A 20749-nucleotide genomic window follows, 5' to 3' on the forward strand; every position below is an offset into this window, starting at 1 on the left:
CACAACTATAAGATTATCGTACACCTCTGAAAGCACTTTTTTGCAGCTGATATGCCTATCAGGCAGTATCTCTCTGTGGGAAATATACCATAATTTTTTAACAATTTGCAGATATAGAGCCCTCTTTCTTTCTTTCATTCTTAAGAGTCAAACTTATGTATTTTTGATGTTCAACAGAGGACTTCATTTTTGAAAAGCAAACCATGAATGCTTCAAAACAACAATGTTTGGTGTGAACTTGAGTAGCACAATATCTTAAATTAACATTAAGATAGGTGGGCTGTGCATCTCAAAGGAAAAAAGGCTGCATTTTTTTTTACAGTGACCACACACATGGCACAGTACTCACATTCACCCATATTAATACCAATTAATCTTGCACACAACTGGTCCAAAAAATAGTGAAATGTAGACCCTATGAAGAACTATGACAAACTAGACATACATATGAAATGTACAAATTCTAAAAATAAGTAGATTGTGTGCATCTGGCAGAGTGGTTTTACTCACAGAAAATATACATTCAGGTACAAAGCTATAAAAATGTATTAGCAATATTATTACATCACTCTGCTGCTTAATGTATTAAATGCATACATGTGAAATAATTTATATTGTCAAACTCCATCACAAATTTCAGTATACTTTTTCACAACTTGTCTGTCACAATATTAAAATAATTATTTTGTGTCATTGATATCTTTTTTGTTCCCTCTATTATACAAGTCAGTACTCAAGCAAGTAGACTGTAATATATACTGCTCAGGAAAAAATGTACTCCTGTTCTGTGCAGTTTCAGCATAGTGTGTGACAAGACCTGCTGTTTTGCAGTTGCGTGTATTGTCAAGGGCATGCAGTGCCTTATATAATTTTTTAGAGATCATGGACTAAAATTGCTTTGTCAATATTTCATGTCAATAAAAATTCAAAGTTGTTTAGAATGTGCACAGTATATTTCTGTGATACCATTGCTAAAAATATTACAGTTTAAAGTAAGGATATGTTGCATTGTTACAAATCTGTATTGTTTCAAAAGAAATGAGAACCTACTGTGAAAAAATGAGACACAGCATTAAACACTTTTTCTAATGTTTTCTGTACATTATTTGTGACTTTCACTTATCAACATCTTTGTGTAAACTTGCGTTTAATTTGATGAAAGATGTTTCAGAGCATATCATTCAGTGCACAATGTAAGTTCCAATATTTTCACCACAAGATAAATAGACTACAATAGTGTCTCACCCTATTTGGTGGTAATATGAAGTTCACAAAATGAAGTGTGTGCATAGGGCAAAAAGCTTAAATTTACACTCTAAATACTTCAACATATATTAAGTTCCATAATTACTCAAGATTCTGTGTTTAGTACAAGCCAGTTTGTGTCCCACTGCTTTCATAAATTGTACAATCTTTGGTTAGAAGCAACAATAATACAAAAATAAGCTCTTGACACAGCACTGTGTGGAAAACTATTTCATGAACCACAGACATAACTGATTATGTAATTAACACTTCAGCTTTTTCTATACAAAATTACATGTATAACTTGACAGACTCATCAGTCATTCTAAGTTGGGAACAGGGACATGAACATGTACCATCTATTACTGCCCAAATTATCACTTATTTTTGGCGAAATTAGCATCTGTTTATGATCAAATTAGAATATATTATTAGCATTTTTTTAAACTGCATATATTCAATCTGTTACTACTGTATGATGCATGTGACAGTTCTCAAATGCTTCATTAACTACTCTGTTTCATCAGTCTCTTTTAGGAAAGAAACAAAACTCTCATTTTACAACTAATTTTATATGAGTTTTATTGCTGAAAAGAAAATGTTTTACTTATCTCAGGATTACATTCTTTTTTCAGGTTATACCTCCCATCTTTAGCAATACCATTACAGTGAAATAAAATCCACTCCCTATCAACACTTCATGCTCACCCAAAATGGCAGTCAATATTATTATCATAATTTTGTACTGAGCAGGGTGCCACAGTGGTTAGCACACTGGACTTGCATTCGAGAGGACAACAGTTCAAACCCACATCCGCCATCCTGGGTTAGGTTTTCTGTGATTTCCCTAAATAACTACAGTCAAATTCCAGGATGTTTCCTTTGAAAGGGCATGGCCGACTTCCTTCCCCATCCTTCCCTAATCTGATAACCTCACTCTTTGGTATGCTCCCCCATGTTTGTTTCCTTTCAGCTGTGCTTTAACCAGTTTCTTGAAGTGACACATCTATGACACACTGCCTGCAGTGTTGCATCTAAAAATCTTAAAAGTTTCTCAGTTTAGGCATCCTTCTCACTATTATTTAAAATCACATTCCTTGGATAATATGTGTAAACTGAGACCACAAACCCTTAAATGATTGGGACCCTTGATTTTCAGTATATTAATATTTTCTGCAGTATAGTTAACTTGACAAATACGTTTTTACCTGCTGCTTGTTGAAATGTAGTTAGTGCATGCAATACTTTTTCTTTTGCTTCAGAATACTCTCCTTCTTATATGATTCAAAATTTTATTCCATAGTTTCAAGTTTTTGTTAAAGTACATGTGATGTTGCATATTTGGAGCACTCATGTAAAGTTAGGAGTTCAGCCAGCTGGCTGGCATGATCCTGCAAAAATAAAAACCTATTGGTACAAATCGTATTCATGTATCTTACCTGCTAAATATCATATAAAGTTTAATAATTATTAACATGTTTCATTTATGGCAACTTAACCAGGCCAACAATATCATGGACAAAAGTTTCCCAATAGAACATAGTTTCAAATAATTGTTTCTCCTCTGAATTCTTATTCTGCAGCTTCTCAAATTAAATGTTTGTTTTCTATTGCTGAAGAAAGCTGATGTCACCATTGTTACTTCATTTAAATAAGCTATAGTTGCTGTCCACCATATGCCAACACAACTGAGTATGTGTGAGACACAAATCACATGGATCAGATAATCACCAATGATGATATGAAAACGGTTAATGAAAACACAGTGTTCATTCTGTCTAATTCATAATGTAGAAAGTTAATTTTCCTTCCACTTACAGCTTTGCTGATGAACTTCTTATGTTCAGAATACATTTCTATAAAGACTAAAGAAGCTGTCTAGGGCACATGAGGCTCACCAGTCAAAGAATTATCATCACAGTATGAATTCAAATAAAAATCATTTTTGATAGTAAATATGGCTTCAGTCTGCTTTTTAAAATTTCATTTTATTTATTACCATATGACCTATGAAAGCTTTTGATTGTAAAATCAGTGATTTCACTGACACATTCCCATTATCAAGTGTGTGTTCCTATTGTGTGTGCTGCTTGCTGTATGTGCTGCATCATTGTGGTGACTTTACTGTAATGTAAACAGGCTAAAATTTTGTCTTTACTGGTGTATATTGTCCTATAATACTGAAAAATGTGAAATACTTCTACATATGAAATTTTGAAGTGAGCTGTGTAAGTGGTGAGTAGCATATGTGAGCTCCTACGTAAAACGATATTCAAAATTTTGCAAGTGTAATTATTTTCACATTTGGCAGCATCTATAGAACAAAATATGACAGTAACAATAAAATTTTCATGCATTTACATTCAGTAAAGCATCCTAACAACCCAGCTCCTCACACACACACATCAAGCATCATCTTTAAAATCCCATAAAACAGTAAGGAAACATACTTCATGATATGAATTATTTCTCAAAATGTGTTTTATACAAGATAAATTAAATAAAACTTGTGATAGACATTAGCAAACGTTTTTACACATAATAAAAATAAAACCACTTCTATTTGTAGACTATGGGTCACGATCACTAATTGTACAGCTGACGCATACAGTTTCTTGTGCACTGTAAGAGTAGAATGAACATGAAGAAGTCAGGATTACCAATTGTACATCTGACATATAAAGATTCTTGTGCACTGTAAGCATAGACTGTGCATGATGATGTACTGTACAGACTGCAAAAAAGGTATTCAATTTTTAAAAAAGTGAAAATGTAATGTATTACTAGAAAATATGGACCATGCAAAAACTATATTCTACTGATCACTGAATTCCTCATTTTTGTTGAAGTTGATTTAAAACTTTCAAATACTATAAACTCCAATTTGATACATGGCTGAAAGTAATGTATTCTCATGCATAAAAATGTGTGTTATAGACATACACCTATCATTCAGATTATTCCTCTAGCAAAATTCAAGAATGACTACTTCACAGTAAACAAAAGAAGTGATTCTGCAGTTTTGTTCACTACTTGAGAATTGCAAATAATGCAGTATTCTTATCGTGTACAAGATAAATATATTCAATGCAAAAGAGTTAGCAAACTGAACCTGAGGGCTGTTTTTCTATTATTTCTGACACTCTATTCTCCAATATGGCAAATAATTCTCATACAGAATTCTCACACATGACAGATCTTCATTGCAGAACTCTGCAATCCATGTCCTTAAAGTTAATTCCCAGTTTCAAGAGTGGATTGTTAGCTTTTTCAAAAATTATGACAGTTCTTTTTCCAAAATGATCTTTGCCTTGTTTTCTTCTGTTAGCACTGTTTAAGCTTTTGAAGCTTTTCTGTGGAGAAGTGGCAGCATTTTATTATCAGTGAACTCTTTCTCTGACTTAAAAAGTTCTTCTACACACATAGACATAGCCAGCATTTGATTTTGGGGGTGGGGATTTTCAATAAATGGACATCATAATAAAATGGACTTGTAATAGAACACAAAATGTCAAAAGAATTAGGGGAACATGTGTATCAGTGTCCAGTATGTTGATACAAGCAGTACCTGTGATCTTATTGCATGGCTTGAGATCTTTGCTTTGAATGTAGACAACAATTAAAATCATTCTGCATCTATTGGCTGTGTTATGCATTACAGTGTCAGGTGATACCTCAGAAGGATGTGAGTACCAGTGTCCCAGTATTTTCTAGTAATGTACTCAGAAGGCAGTTGTTGTTTGTGGATCTTGTATTAAAACAAGCACATGCAGTGTGACATTTTAATTCAGTACAAGTTGCAAGTGCAGTCTGTTTGATCCAAAAAGGATGGACTTTGTCATGTTGCTGCAGATGCCAATGCCTTTCCACATGTCATCCGTAGGTCGCAGACATGCTACAGGGAGACAGTTCAGTACACAAGGTGAGTTGGACAAGGTTGCTGATGCATTACAACCCCCCATGAAGATTGACATCTGGCCATCTCTGTGCTGTGGCATCATAAGGCTACTGCCAGAGTGCTACAAGATGATTTCAGATGAGCTACTGGAGCTGCTATGTCTGATCAGACTGTGAGGAACAGTTTATGAGAAAGGGCCTTACAACCCAGTTGTTCTCCTTGAGTATCCCACTTGACATGACAACATCTTGCAGCTCACCTTCAGTTCTGCTATTTGTATGCTAACTGGCACCTTTGGCAGAGGCAAAACATGTTATTCACAGACAAGCCCAGATATCCTCTGATGCCAGGTGATGGCCGTTTTTATGTGCTAAGATCCATGGTGAGCAGTACCTGCCAATGTTGTCCAGGAAATTGACAGATTTCTAAGGTTCTGTGCTGTTGAGGGGAGGCTTCAGTGTTGACAGCCATGTGGATCTTGTTTATTTATTTATTTATTTATTTATTTATTTACACGTCTAGTTCTGTAGGACCAAATTGAGGAGCAAATCTCCACGGTCATGGAACATGTCAGTACATGAAATTACAACATAAAAGTAATAACAGATAAAAATAAAATGTTTATTAACCCAAAAATCAAGTCATTGGTTTAAATAAACGCAATCAACAACATAACATAATAATCAGCTTAATTTTTCAAGAAACTCCTCAACAGAACAGAAGGAATGACCCATGAGGAAACCCTTCAGTATCGATTTGAAAGTGTATGGATTACTGCAAAGATTTTTGAATTCTTGTGGTTGCTTATTAAAAATGGATGCAGCAGTATACTACACACCTTTCTGCACAAGAGTTAAGGAAGTGCAATCCAAATGCAGGTTGAATTTCTGCCAAGTATTAACTATATATCTAAAAACAAAGATGATGTGACTTACCAAATGAAAGTGCTGGCAGGTCGACAGACACACAAACATACACACAAAATTCTAGCTTTCACAACCAACGGTTGCCTCATCAGGAAAGAGGGAAGGAGAGGGAAAGACGAAAGGATGTGGGTTTTAAGGGTCTTACACTCAAGGCCACGTGCCAGGTGGTCACGTGACATACACAGCAGCATAACGCTAAGTCACACAGCCATGAAATAAAACCCACCCACCTCCCCAGGGGTCGTAACCCCTGCAACCCACACAAGAGAAAGATGCTTCAGTAGCTGAATTAGTGTTTTTCTGCGACGGTACGGCATGGCTGTGTGCTTCGTGCGGCTGCCTCGAGTCGACTGAGCATGCTGCTGCCTCAGAACAGGATGTACTTCCCGTCCCCCACCAGGCGCGCACAGCGCCAGAGCGCCTTATCAGTCCCGATTGCGCAACGCAGAGTTTGATTTTCCAGCAACACGGGCCTAGTAATACTAGGGCCCGTGTTGCGCTCTCTCGCTTACACTCAAGGCCACGCGCCAGGCGGTCACGTGACACACACAGCAGCATAACGCTAAGTCACACAGCCACAGTCTATATTTCATGGCTGTGTGACTTAGCGTTATGCTGCTGTGTGTGTCACGTGACCGCCTGGCGCGTGGCCTTGAGTGTAAGCGAGAGAGCGCAACACGGGCCCTAGTATTACTAGGCCCGTGTTGCTGGAAAATCAAACTGTGCGTTGCGCAATCGGGACTGATAAGGCGCTCTGGCGCTGTGCGCGCCTGGTGGGGGACAGGAAGTACATCCTGTTCTGAGGCAGCAGCATGCTCAGTCGACTCGAGGCAGCCGCACGAAGCACACAGCCATGCCGTACCGTCGCAGAAGATACAGGAGGAGCAGACTTCCAGTCTACAAGACAGTGGATACTTTTAGTTTTGTTCCAAATAATGTTTCTCAAGAGGAGCTACTGACTGGTCCAATCACATTTGTTGGATGCAAGATTAATTTTTCATGTACCACTACTGAACTTGTTCCTGGTAATTCATGGTTAACACTTGCTGTAGTACGAGGTAGTGATAAAGCACTACAAGGATTGGAATCTTACTATGACAGAGATATTATAGCCTATCGCACCTTTTCTATTGGTGTACAAGGTGATAGGAACTATGGAACTGGTGTGGTACATACTGATAAACCATTTTCATTATATACAAGAAACAGGAGACGTGTTAATGCTAACGAAAGAGTGAATGTTTGGGCCAAGATTGATGGTACTTTATCAAATTATATTAAAGTACAAGGTGATATTACTGTATACTATCATTCTTAATAAAGAGAACCATCCTTATCTATCCCGTGAGATTTTTTTTTTTTAAAATTGTCTACATTATCCCTTTCTCCCTTTTTATAAAGTGGCTTTACTACTGAGTACTTTAATCATTCAGGAAACTGACCATTCGTAAAGGAAAAACTACAAATATGACTAAGTACAGGGCTAACATGAGCAGAATAGTTCTTTAATGTTGTGCTAGGCACCTCATCGTATCCATGAGAGTCCTTAGTCTCCAGTGATTTAATTATTGACTCAATCTCTCCCACTGTCAGTATCACAGAGGAGACATCAATCTCAGAAAGGCATTTGGCAAGAGAGTCATATGATAACCTGTAGGAACTAAACTTTTATTTAATTCACCAGCAATGTTCAAAAAATGATTGTTAAATACTGTACATATATCTGACTTATCAATAATGGAAATATTTTTACTACATACTGACCTTATATCATCATCCTTGTGCTGCTAACCAGACACTTTCTTCACGACTGACCATATTGTTTTAATTTTATTCTGTGAATCAGCTATTCTATTAGTGTACCACATACTCTTTGCCTTCCTAATAACATTTTAAGCACCTTACAATACTGTGTGTAATGGGCTACTGTAGCTTGATTTTGACTACTACTAATATTTTGATATAATTCCTGCTTTGTGCTACGTGATATTCTTATCCCACTAGTCAGCCACCCAGTCTCCCTTTTAGAATGTTCTAATAGAAAGCAACTCTCAAAGAGCATGAGCAATGTGTTAAGGAAAGCATTATATTTGTCATCTAAATTATCGGCACTATAAACGTCCTGCCACTCTTGTTCCTTGATGAGATTTAAAAAACATACAGTTGCCATTGGCTTAGCTTTCCTACATAGCTTGTAACGATATGTGACATTTGTTTGAGTACAAAAGCCTTTTAGTGTTAGAATTTGTGCATCGTGGTCTGAAAGGCCATTCAGCCTTTTACTAACAGAATGCCCATCTAGTAATGAAGAATGAATAAAAATATTATCTATGGCTGTGCTACTGTTCCTCTGCACCCTAATTGGAAAAAATACAGTCTCAGTCATATCATGTAGATGTAGATGTAGATATGAGTTTAGGAGATCTACCAACATATTTTTTCTTGCAAAATCATATACAAAATTAATATTGAAGTCGCCACATATAACTAATTTTAACTACTTCCTATAAAGTGAACCAAGAACCCTCTCTAGCTTGAGCAGTAATGCTCTAAAGTCAGAGTTGGGGGACCTATAAACAACAATTAGAAGTTCAGTTTCACTAAATTCAACTGCCCCTGCACAACATTCAAATATCTGTTCAGTGCGGTGCCATGATACGTCTATGGACTCAAATGGAATACTGTTTTCCATGGCCATGTTTGCCTTACCACCAGGCAGTACATCGAACAGAGCCTTTGGATCATGAGGTGGCTGTTGCATAATGTGTGGCCTTTAATACCTTCTAATGCAAGGGACCACGTGGCAGGCATCAGCAGGGATGACTTACAAAGCTTGGACATTGAAGTAATGGAATGGCCAGTGGTGAGTCCTGACCTAAACCTCATCAAGCATATGTGGGACCTGCTTGACAGACATATTTGTGGTCATTGCCTTCCACCAAAGATTCTGCAAGCATTCTCATGAGCTCTCATTGAAGAATGGGAACAGATATCAGAGGGTGACACTGTAGACATAGAAGGAGCATGCCACATAGATGTTACGCACTGATAAATGCTCATGGATGGTAGAGACATTACTGAAACTCTCAAAGTCCAAAGAAAAACACCTAGGTTGACAGGATGAATGATTGTTTCCTGCTATTTTGATGAAAACTGACATTCTGAGTCCATGGCTGTGTACAAAATATAAGGTGACTCTCACAGAGAAGATAACAACAACCAGCCACCTTTTATAATGATATTTATTTATTTAGATAACACCATTACTAGTTTCAAACTGACAGGTTCATCACCAGATGGTTTGTTCATGTTCCACACTTTCAAGTGGTGAAACTTCTTGGTGTGTGAATGGTGCTTTAGATTATGTGTATACATATACATAAAGAAAGTGCTTCATACAGTCTTCACTGCAGCATGAACACAAGCAGTCAGCACTGGAATGTAATGGCATGGATTTTTCAACAGCACTATCACCTCAAGGAAATTTCATCACCTGGGAGAACAAAAATTGAAAGGTAATGTAAAATGTATCTTAATGTGAACGAGCCATTTGATGATGAACCTGTCAGTATCAAACCAGTAACAGTGGTATTTAAATAAATAAACAGTGTTATAAAAAGTGTCTGCTTGCTGTCATCTTCTCTGTAAGAGATTGTTTCCACTTTATTATCTGTTAGACACTTCACTCCTTTTTATGTATATGATCAAGAGTATAATGATGTTATGTTTTGTACTTAATTTGTGGAAGATAAAGGTATTATTTGGAATCTGGCAAGCCATTCAGTCCTCAATTATTACTCAGTAGAGTATGACAGATGCCCAGAGTTGTGCTCTCATAATTCTTTAGAGCATTACTTGTATATTTTTTATATGTGGTTTGGCTTAGGTTCAATCTTTACTACTGTCCCACGTCAAGTTTTTGTATTGCTCTCTTGTTTGGTTTTAGGAAACAAAACAAAGAATACATTTGGCAACACTGCCAGTTGAATTTGCACATGAAGTGAGTGTGTGTGTGTGTGTGTGTGTGTGTGTGTGTGTGTGTGATTGATCATCTGCTATAATAGAAGTAAGGAAATAAGTTTAGTGTTTTATATCTCACAGACAGCTAAGGTCATTAGAGACAGAGCTTTGCCTGGAATTTTTATTATTGGAGACGAAGCAAGTCACTGTGTCCTTTTCAAGCAACCATCCCAGCATTCACATAGAGTGAACTGGGAAACCATAGAAAAACCAAATCTGGATGGCCAGCTCATAGGTTGAACCTGGGCCTCCTGGATGCAAGTCTAGTGCATTAGGGAGTACAAATCTCTAAACCACAGTAATGCTCCAGGATCCAATGGGGATCCTGTTGGTCTCTACACACAATCCATGACCAAATTAGCTCTCCACTTAACCATAGTTTACCATGAGTCACTTGAGTAATGAGCTGTTACAAATGACTGGAAAAAGAGAACACGTCACATCCGCCTACAGAAAATAAAGTAGAATGGATTCACAGATATATCCCCTATAGTGCTCACATTGATCTGCAGCAGACTACTAGACCATATTCTGAGTTCCAATATAATGACCTATCTGGAATGAAATAAACTTCTTCATGGAAATCAACATGGATTATAAGAGTATCAATCATGCGAAACCCAACCTGTGCTGTTCACACATGATATACTAAGCGCCATGGGCAGATGCAACCAGGTGTATTCAGTGTTTACAGCTTTCTAAAAGGCATCTGATTTGGTGCCAAATAAATGCTTGTATGGAATATAGCCAGATTTGTGGCAGAATCGAGGATTTCTTGGCAGGCAGAACACAGCACATTATTTTGGATGGACAGTCTCCCTCTGATGTAGAAGTAATATCTATCCCAGGGGAATGTAATAAAACTGCTTCATGTCATACATTAATGACTTAATGGATAAGATTTTTTTAAGATAACATGGCTATTTACAAGGAAATTCTATCTGACAAGAAATGTAGTTATATCCAGTTAGACCTTGACAAAATAGCTATAGGGAGCTGGGACTAACAGAAAACTCTAAATGTAGACAAATGTAAAATTGTGCACTTCACAAAATGTAAAAGTGTAGTAGACTCTGATCACATGATAAATCATTCACAACTGGAATCAGTCTTGTCATATTGATACGCAACAGTAAGTATGTGTAGAGAAATGAAATGGAATAGTCACTTGGGAGCTGTTGTGGGAAAGGCAAATGGTAGGCTTCAATTCATTGGTAATATACTTGGAAATAGTGCCATGTCTATGAAAAAACTGCTGAAAAGACACTTGTGTGGCTCATACTTGAATACTGCACAAGTTTCTGTGAGCCATATTAGGCCAGACTGATGTGAAACAAAGAGCATGTACAGAAAAGGCAGCATGAATGGTCACAGGTTTGTCTGGGTAGGGAGAGAGTGTAATGGATATGCTTACAAACCTGAACTGGCCTGAAGAAAGATGATGTATATCTTGTGAAAATCTACATAACAATTTCAAATGTCACATCTTATGGCAGAAATGACATACAGATATATTTTTCAGGTACCTAGGTACTGATCCTGTGAAGATCATGAAGATGCTCACACAGACGTGTGTAAGTAGTTGTTCATCCCATGGTCCATTCATTAATGGAATAGGAGGAAACTGCAATGCGTAGTACAATAAGAAATACCCTCTATGACACACATTGTGATGATTCACGAAGTTTAGATGTGGATGTACAAGTGGGATCTGAGAAATGACCAGTTAAGTGTGCCATTGTAGTTAATCAAATTTTGACAGCCAAATTCAGGTCAATACATTCCTTTTTTTTATTATTATTAATATAGTGCTATTGTTGAAACCCAAGGATATGTCCTTGGCATAATTCACCTTTAACTGGTGATTATCACTGTAACAGGCAGCCACTGTAATGGGATGTTCAGTTTCTCTTTAGCCCTGTGGCCCATAATTCTGACTGCAACACGTCAGTAGGATTTGGAATTTTCTGCTGTGAACCTATGGCATCTAGCAATAACTCAAACAGTTTACAAGGAAAGTGCGGATGAAAAGGGAAGAGGCTTCATTACTGCTTCTCTCAAATTTACTTAAAACATAAGAAATAAGAGATGTGTTTTGTGATTTAGTAAACCCATGCCAGAAGATCCATTAATGGCACAGTCAGGAAACATCCATAATGGACTCTGGTTGTGAAGGAATACTAGATTTTGCCTAAAAGAATTTTTAATGTCCAAAATGAACAGCTGAGCAAACAGTAAGAGCACTAACTATGAAAAAAGGAGTTCCAACTACAAATAATGGAAGAATATCTGATACCTAAACATATATATTACATGAGAATCATTTTAATAAGATCAGGAAAATCGGGACAAATACTGAGACACAAAAGCAGTCTTTTATTTCTGTATACTATTCATGAATGGAACCACTGGGGGGCAGGTAATATTAATACTATGTTGTGGCTTGCAGAGTGCAAATATACAAATGTAAATGTAGAAAAGTAACCACAAAAAAGACCAAAGAGATAATCATATTGTGTACACTAGTCTTCCTCTCTTCTATGCAACATTACTTAAAATAAATGTTTAAAAAAATACTCATCACAATAGTAATGACAATTTCTGCAGTTTCCAGCAAGCATGTTGCTGATAGTAGTTCTAAGCTGCTTCTGTGTGACTGAATATCTTCTTATTGTGCCCAGCCTCAGAAATTGAGACAGTTAGGTTAACCCTCATGCATGAACAGCAATATGTGGACTTCCCAAGACTCAAGACAAACCTCATTCCTTTGAGGCTCAGTCCACACATTGATGCCAATATTGTTGCCAATGCTGGCTCATGGCTGTAATATTACCCTCATGCATTATGCTGCCCTAGCAATAGCCATAGTTTGAAAATGCAGTACTTTTGAAATAAATATTACACTGTAATCACTTTTGAGATTACTTCTCCCTTTTTTTATTTTTGGCTTTGCTAAAATTTAGGTGGGTGATGAATTTGAACCCATGAACTCATACACTGCACAGTCATAAAGTTTTAATTATCACCTAGACAACATCAAGTTGTGACCATGAAACCCTTTACATATGCAACATATTTTTCCCTGTGATGGATGGCTTTTCAATAACCTTTATTTTAAAATAGTGCATTTTGGCTGTTTAGGAAATGCTCCTCCTTGAAATTTCCTTGTTGTCATTCCAGAAATGCCTTTCACAGAATGGTTCCTTCATTTGAGAGCAGAGCAAGACGTCACTGGGTGCCATGTCATTAGAATATGGAGGGTATGGCAAAATTATATAGTATATAGGACTGTTTCCTGTGTAGAATGAAGTAGGGCAATATCATGTAGTTAAAACACTCCCTCAGACAGCTTTCCACAATGATATGTTGATAGCCTCTTGTAACATCACCACAGGATTGTGGTAATATACTTTTATAACAGTTTACCTCTCGTGAGCATAATGTGTTAGCACCACACTGTGGCAGTCCCAAAAAAAAAAAAAAAAAACGCCACTTCACCCAATGATTGACAGGTTTTAATCTTTTTTTGGCATACATATGTTTTCACTGCTTGCCTTGGTTCTTTGTCTAGTGATTGTAGTGATATCCCTAACAATCATCTATTGTAATTAGGCAGCTAAAGAAGTCATCTGGATTAGTCTGACACAATGTAACTTTCCCATGCTGCCTCAGTTTAGAAGAGTTTTTAAATAGGTGTGAGTAGATGCAGAACCTAGCGAGCTTGGTCATGTTCAAAACATTTAAAACTGATTTTCTTTTTTCTACTATCATCTTCATTGTGACAAGCTGGTCTTTGAGCACCAGGACAGCCACTTCACTGCAAGATGGTTGACCAGTTCATTCTTTGTATTCACACTGGAAGCATCTGTGCAAACTAACTACTGTGCCACATAATGGCACATTTTTCATGTATATATCCACCAACTCGGCACAGACTGTTCCAGAGTTGTTCCCCTTCAAACGAGGAAACTGAATTACTAGACAATGCAGCACCATTTTGTTTTAGTTCTTCCAGCAGCATGCAATGGTACTGTGGTGTGAGGATTTCAATGCGTATCAGAACTGTAGGTGTAAATCTGTAGACAAACAAATAATTAATTAGCTAACTTTATTTTTTATTTTAATTGATTCAACTGTAAGTTGTTGATCAAATATTGTATATTGTATTAACTAAATGAAGTAGATGTTTAGCCTTGTTTCATAAACTTTATTATTACTGTACAGCCTAGGTTTTGGGTTATAAGCCTGTTTTCTAATACACAATTGATCTGTGAGAACCAAGCAAAGATGAATGTGTTAGTAATTTTTGAGAACATTTCTCCTGGAGTATAACAATTTTTTATTATTATTACTTAACACTGCTCCATCCACTGTCATCATCTACTATCATGGTGGTAGGTCTGAAGATGGTATAAAACAGACAAAAACCAGTAACTTCACAAAAAATGAAATTCCTTACAGTTGTGACTGTTCAAATTCATTTTTAAATAAATGTGTCAACTTCTTAACCTGTCGATTCTTGACTTAAGCTACAAAAGTTATCTCTCTTGACAATTTTTACACAGTTACTTAGGTTCTTACCATAACGAATTGCCATAGAGATAAGCACAGGTATGGAATTTTTGTCATGATCTCTCATAGATGAAGGCACCAAGGTTCTGCTCCTATGTATATGTTATAACCTTGTCTTAAAGGGGTGAATAATGAACTGAGATTGGTAATTCAATAAAAAATGTGGGGATACAAGCATCTGTTTCTTAATTTCTAGTACTGTATTTATGAGTGAGCTTTGCTCTCTTTCCCTATATGTGTAGGACTTTCACATCTGTTATATAGTTTTGGGTTTTATTTAAGCAATGTCTGGCAAAGGATGAATTAACATTCAGTTTCTATGTTGTCCTTTGAGTCTAGTAAAAATTGACCTCCTAGTCTATCCAATACAGCAAGACTGACACTATCTTGGTAGATGACCTTATAAACCACACTTTTCATGATCGCAAGTTGTTTATCTTCTGAACTGAAGAATCATCTACCTAATGTCTGTGGGACATAAAAAAACGAAGCAAAACTCTTTGCCTTTAAAAGTTTGCTTATCCTGTTTGAAGTTTTACCTATAAAAGGTAAACTGCACCATTTACTTTTTGGTGTATCTATATTGTTCGCTGGTTCTAGTAGGGACCTGGCTTGCTTACTCAGTTTTTTATTGAGAATTTTTATAATAATGTTGAAAGCAAATTCATTATATGTAGCTACTATTTTTATTACATTGAGTTCCTGATCATAGTCTCCTTTGTAAGTGGGGATGGAAAAGAGACAGCGAATCATATGATGCAATGCTGAATGTTTGCAGGCTGGAGAATGTTGAACAGAAGCTAGGGAATGTGTCAGTAAAGGAGTCTTTTCACCAAATTTTAAATTTATGGTTGCTATTTCCTATCTATAAGCTGATGTCTAGGAAATAAATAATGGAAACCCTAACTCCATACTGACCTTTATGTTAATATGCCACTTGCTTATAATAGCTCCCTCGAAAGCAGAAATAATTTTTATTCAAATAACATTCCATTGTACTAATTATGCTCAGCTGTTCTTCTGGATTAATATTGTGTAAATACAATGACTGTAACACAAGATCTACACAGTCTTTCACAGGAAGAAACTGTGTACAACAAAAGAGACCAATTTTGCATTTGTTTAAATCTTAACATCTTCTAACTTGTTTACTGAACCTAAACTGTTATTAATGCTATATTTTCCTGTGAAGTTAAGTTTTTTTCTCAAGATCATACTGATAATATTGTGCTAGTATTGCAGATATATCTGGTCGGATTGGTACTTCTGATTTGTGATGTTTGGGTAAGTTATACAGCTGTGGAGCCCTAGGATTCATTTGAAGAATACTCTTACAACATATTCAGGAAAAAGTGTTGGCACTCTTGTTTACTAACTGCTTAGCCTGATCATTTTGTTTAGCTGTTGGACTTGTATGTAGTTTTTGTAGCTCTACTGACTGAAAAAACTCTTCCAGTTTGCTTGCATAATCTGTTTTCTTTAACATTTCAGGTGGTATTTAAAACTTTATGACTGTTTCTGGTACTACTATAGTCAGCATGATAGATAAGAACTGAGCTTAATGTGCACATTTCTTTGTTCTACAATGTTAAGCTCTACACTGCCACAGGTTGAGTGGATCTTGTAGAACTTTTACACTCACTCATGAGTTCCCTGATATGTTGTGTTGGGGCATCACCCACCCTTTAGAGCAGGATAGGTGTCAGTCTGTGGCAGATCTAATAACAAAATACAATGATGGTGCAGGTGAAAGTGCTTTTATGTGCATTGTTTAGTGCACATTGTTGAATATGGAGCCCCTCAGCAGACAGCCTTTAATATCTCTTCCTGCAGCAGGTATCGATAGGGACTCAGAGATGTTGCCCCTTGCTACTATGACAGCTGCCACCTCTAGTCACAAGAGGTGGAACAGGTGTATCACAGGGGCTTCTTGCACTATTACAAGCCATTCCATGCTATTTGACGTGCTCAATATACTGTCAAATCATGAGGCATAAAATGACCTCGCTTTTCTGCACTATCTGATTTTCACTATTGGTGTATATTCAATTTGCAGCTTGCAGGGATTCATGCTCTGTTTATGGCATGCTTTCATATCAGGAGTGCATAGGAAATTGTGACAAGGCAGTATCCTATCAAGTAGTTTGTAACACATTCACAGTCCAGTGCTGGTACTATGGAAACAAAGCTTCTTGAATTTTGGCAGCTACAGCTGTCACTGTAGCAACAGCAACAGCACCTGGAACAACAAAAACTGCAACACAAACAGCAAGCTGCTATCGTGCATGCAGCTCTTATCTCAACAGCAGCAAAAACATGAGTTGAAGGTCGCAACCAGGCCCAGATCTAGGGAGGAGGGGAGGAGGGTGCAAACCAGGGTATCTGCCCCAGGTGGCAATTTCAGGGGGCACCAAATTCATATTCTTGAAGAAAAAGCCTTGTTTCACAAAGTGCCTAGCATCCAGTGTACGTTGGTCGATCGACTGTTCATATGATTTTGAAATACATCCTTGGTTTTTGAACAATTTTGAACACATTATAAGATGATTTCTGAATGAATCATAAGTTGATCCTGCAGACAAAAGGGGACTTGGCTATACGAGCTAAGCCGAATAAACCCGAACAGGTGAATGCAAATCACTGTTTTTTATGTGGTTGATTGGGTGTGCCAATGATAAGCATTGATATAATTACTACTGAAATCCATAGATCCAGACTACCAGAGTGGAAACAAATGACTAATAGGAATAACAGGTAAGAAAGAATACATATTATCTTCTCAGTGTATTCAAGGAAATGAAATGTTGACAGAAAATTTTTTCCAAGATGCTAAACTACTAAGATCAGTTGTACAGTCCCCGGTCAGCAACCGCTTAAGTTCTGTTCTTGGAATAGCGCAGAAAATGCATTGTATCAACATGCAATAACGTCTAACTGGAGAATAAATGCGGCATAACAGAACCCGTGAGTTCTGGTAGGGTTAGTGAAGTTAACTGGAGAATAAGTTTTGGTTGGTTGATTGATTTGGGGCAGGGGATCAAACAGCAAGGTCATTGATCCCATCAGATTAGGGAAGGATGGGGAAGGAAGTCAGCCTTGCCCTTTCAAAGGAACTATCCCAACATTTGTTAGGGAAATCACAGAAAACCTAAATTATGATGGCCAGAAGCAGGTTTGAACTGTTGTCCTCCTGAATTTGACAATAGTAGGAATAGTTAAAGAATTAGTGATGACAAGATTGTTTGTTAGAATGAGGAAGGAGAATAAATGGGGACACCACACAGATTATTTGATGATCCCAAGTTTGTATAAAAATTTCATACTACTACTGCTTTTCAATCTGATGCTTGAGAAACTGGAGCATATGAATTAAATATGAAAGTATTCCCTTACATAAAACTTTTTGCTTGTGGTAAGCCTTATAGGCTTCTGATATTTGTACTTCATGAATTATATTTTGTTGTATTATTTATGTAAATGGCGTGGATTACAATTGCTGCCACATTAGAAAGGCCTATTTTGTTTTATCTAGCAGATAGTGACAAGACAGGCACAATCAAATCAAGAAACCATATCAGTCTTGAGTACTATTCTTATTAACAGTCTTTTCAGTATTAGACAACATTTTGATTTTTCATATAGTGAAATATTTGGCAAACTTTAATGAGGTAATAGATTCTATCACAGAAAGGAAAGCACACTGGGTAAAGCTGCAGCAAGTTTATAGAGAAAAAAAATGCTGTGATCTAAGGGTTGAAGAAATGTGTACTGGTTTTAATGATAATCCTAGATGTCGCCCAGTGACTAGTTGAGACTAGTGAAATGATGTGTGGTTCCTAAAGCCATGTAAACTTGACCTGAACAGCATCTCTAACGTCAAAAACCAGAATTGAATCTCTTTTTAAGTGCCTCTCAGAAAATGGTTAAGGCTGTCAATTAGGCATGCACAGTTTTTTCATACCCACTGTTAAATACCTGGGGCCATTCTTAGTAGCAATGTATTATGCCCACACATTACCACACTGATACAATAATAATAATAATAATAATAATAATAATAATAATAATAAGTCGCCACTAACCTCAAACAACTACATTGCATTCTGAACACGATCACTTACTATGCGAAGTTTGTTCCCTAAGAAGTGAAGATCATGTACCTGCTCAATCAACTGCAGAAAAAGGTAGTCAACTTTATGTGGTCAGCTTCCCGCCAATAAGCTTTTCAATGCCTCAAAGACTGCCTCAAAACAGCACAATACTTGATGCCATATACACAGGCCTGCAGTTGACATTTATGCTGGATGCATCTCAGTATGGGATTGTGACAGTTTTGTCACCTACGAGGATGATTTGAAAAGCTTTCCGAACAGAATAGAAAAAAAAGTACTTACATCACTGAAACTTTTTTATTTTTCAATGTAGGCTCTTTGTAGATTAATGCACTTGGTCCAATTATGTTCCAGTGCCTTGATCCCATCTTCAAAATGCGTTTCCTCCAGGCCTGCAAAATAGTTGTCAACGATATCAATACTTCGTTTGAAGTGAATCGTTGTCTACCAAGAAAAATTTTCAGTTTTGGGAAGAGATGGAAGTCTGATGGAGCCATATCAGGTGAATAAGGTGAGTATGGCAACAATTCGTACCTCAGTTGGTGTAATTTTGCCATGGCGACGGCACATGTGTGCGGGCGTGCATTGTCTCGATGGAAGATGACTTTCTTCCATGCTAAACCTGGCCTTTTTTCATGTATCTTTTGTTGCAATTTGTCCAGGAGGTTAGCACAGTATTCTCCAGTAATTGTTTGCCCAGTGGGAAGATAATCTACAAACAGAACCCCCTTCACATCTCACAACACTGATGCCATGACCTTTCCCGCTGAAGGAACTGTCTTTGCTTTCTTTGATGGCAGTGAATTAGCATGTTTCCACTGCTTTGACTCTTGTTTTGTCTCTAGGGTACAGTAATGCACCTATGTTCCATCTGTGGTCACAAACTGGCGCAAAAAATCTTGTTCATTTCTCCTAAAACAGGCCAAACATTGTTCCGATATGTCAATTCTCTCATGTTTCTGATCCAGTGTCAAGAGTCGTGGCACCCATCTTGCAGATAATTTTTTCATTTCTAATTCTTCAGTTAAAATGTGATATACTCTTTCAGATGACATCTGACAAGTGTGAGTAACTTCATGTACCTTCAATCGGCATTCCTCCATGGCCATTTTGTGCACTTTTGCAATGATTTCTGGAGTAGTGACACATCTTGGCCGACCACTGCGCGGATCATAATCTAAGCTCTCCTGAACATATGTAAATTCATTTGTCCACTTGGAAACAGTTGAATATGAAGGAGCAGAGTCCCCCAGTGTATTCTGGAAATCGGTATAAATGTCCTTTGCTTTCACACCTTTCTTTATGAAGCGCTTAATCACTGCTCGAATCTCGATTTTTTCCATCTTTGCAAATCACTATCGGGAACAACAACAGAGCCACGTCACCACCATAGCTCTCTTCCAAGAACACTGACGTGGCACGTGTTTACAAGCAACAGTACAATGAATATCACATGAACAAGTCGTTGCACTAGCACTGACCTCTCGTGGTGATTCCAAGAACTTTTCAAATTACCCTCATAAATTGTCAGGCAGCTCTTAAACATTAACTGCAGTGCAACTCAACTATTCCCTAGTTGAGAAGGAGGCTTTAGAATACTTGACAGAGTAAAGAAGTTTCATGTGAATTTATTTGGCAGCAAATAACACCTGTTACTGTGTTTTACAGACTATAACGTGCATCTTAATTTTTAAGCAGTTTTTTTAAATAACATGTTTAGCACTTTTATGATTAGACTGCAAAACCAGGCTAAAAAGAATTCTTAGTTTACAAAACCAAACTGATCTTTTAAGTCTCTGAAAATTGTCAATTGGACTTTCTTCTTTTTCTTCTTGTTCTTCATCATCATCACTGTCCTCTTCATATATAAGATGGTCTTCACTGCCATTGAGAGTACTACTTATTCTGCACTTCTTGAAAGGTTTAATAATAATGTCTTCTCTCACTCTAGACCATGACTGTTTTATCCACTGACA

Source organism: Schistocerca piceifrons, chromosome X (genome assembly GCF_021461385.2).
Source record: "Schistocerca piceifrons isolate TAMUIC-IGC-003096 chromosome X, iqSchPice1.1, whole genome shotgun sequence".
In the NCBI taxonomy this organism is placed as follows: Eukaryota; Metazoa; Arthropoda; class Insecta; order Orthoptera; family Acrididae; genus Schistocerca; species Schistocerca piceifrons.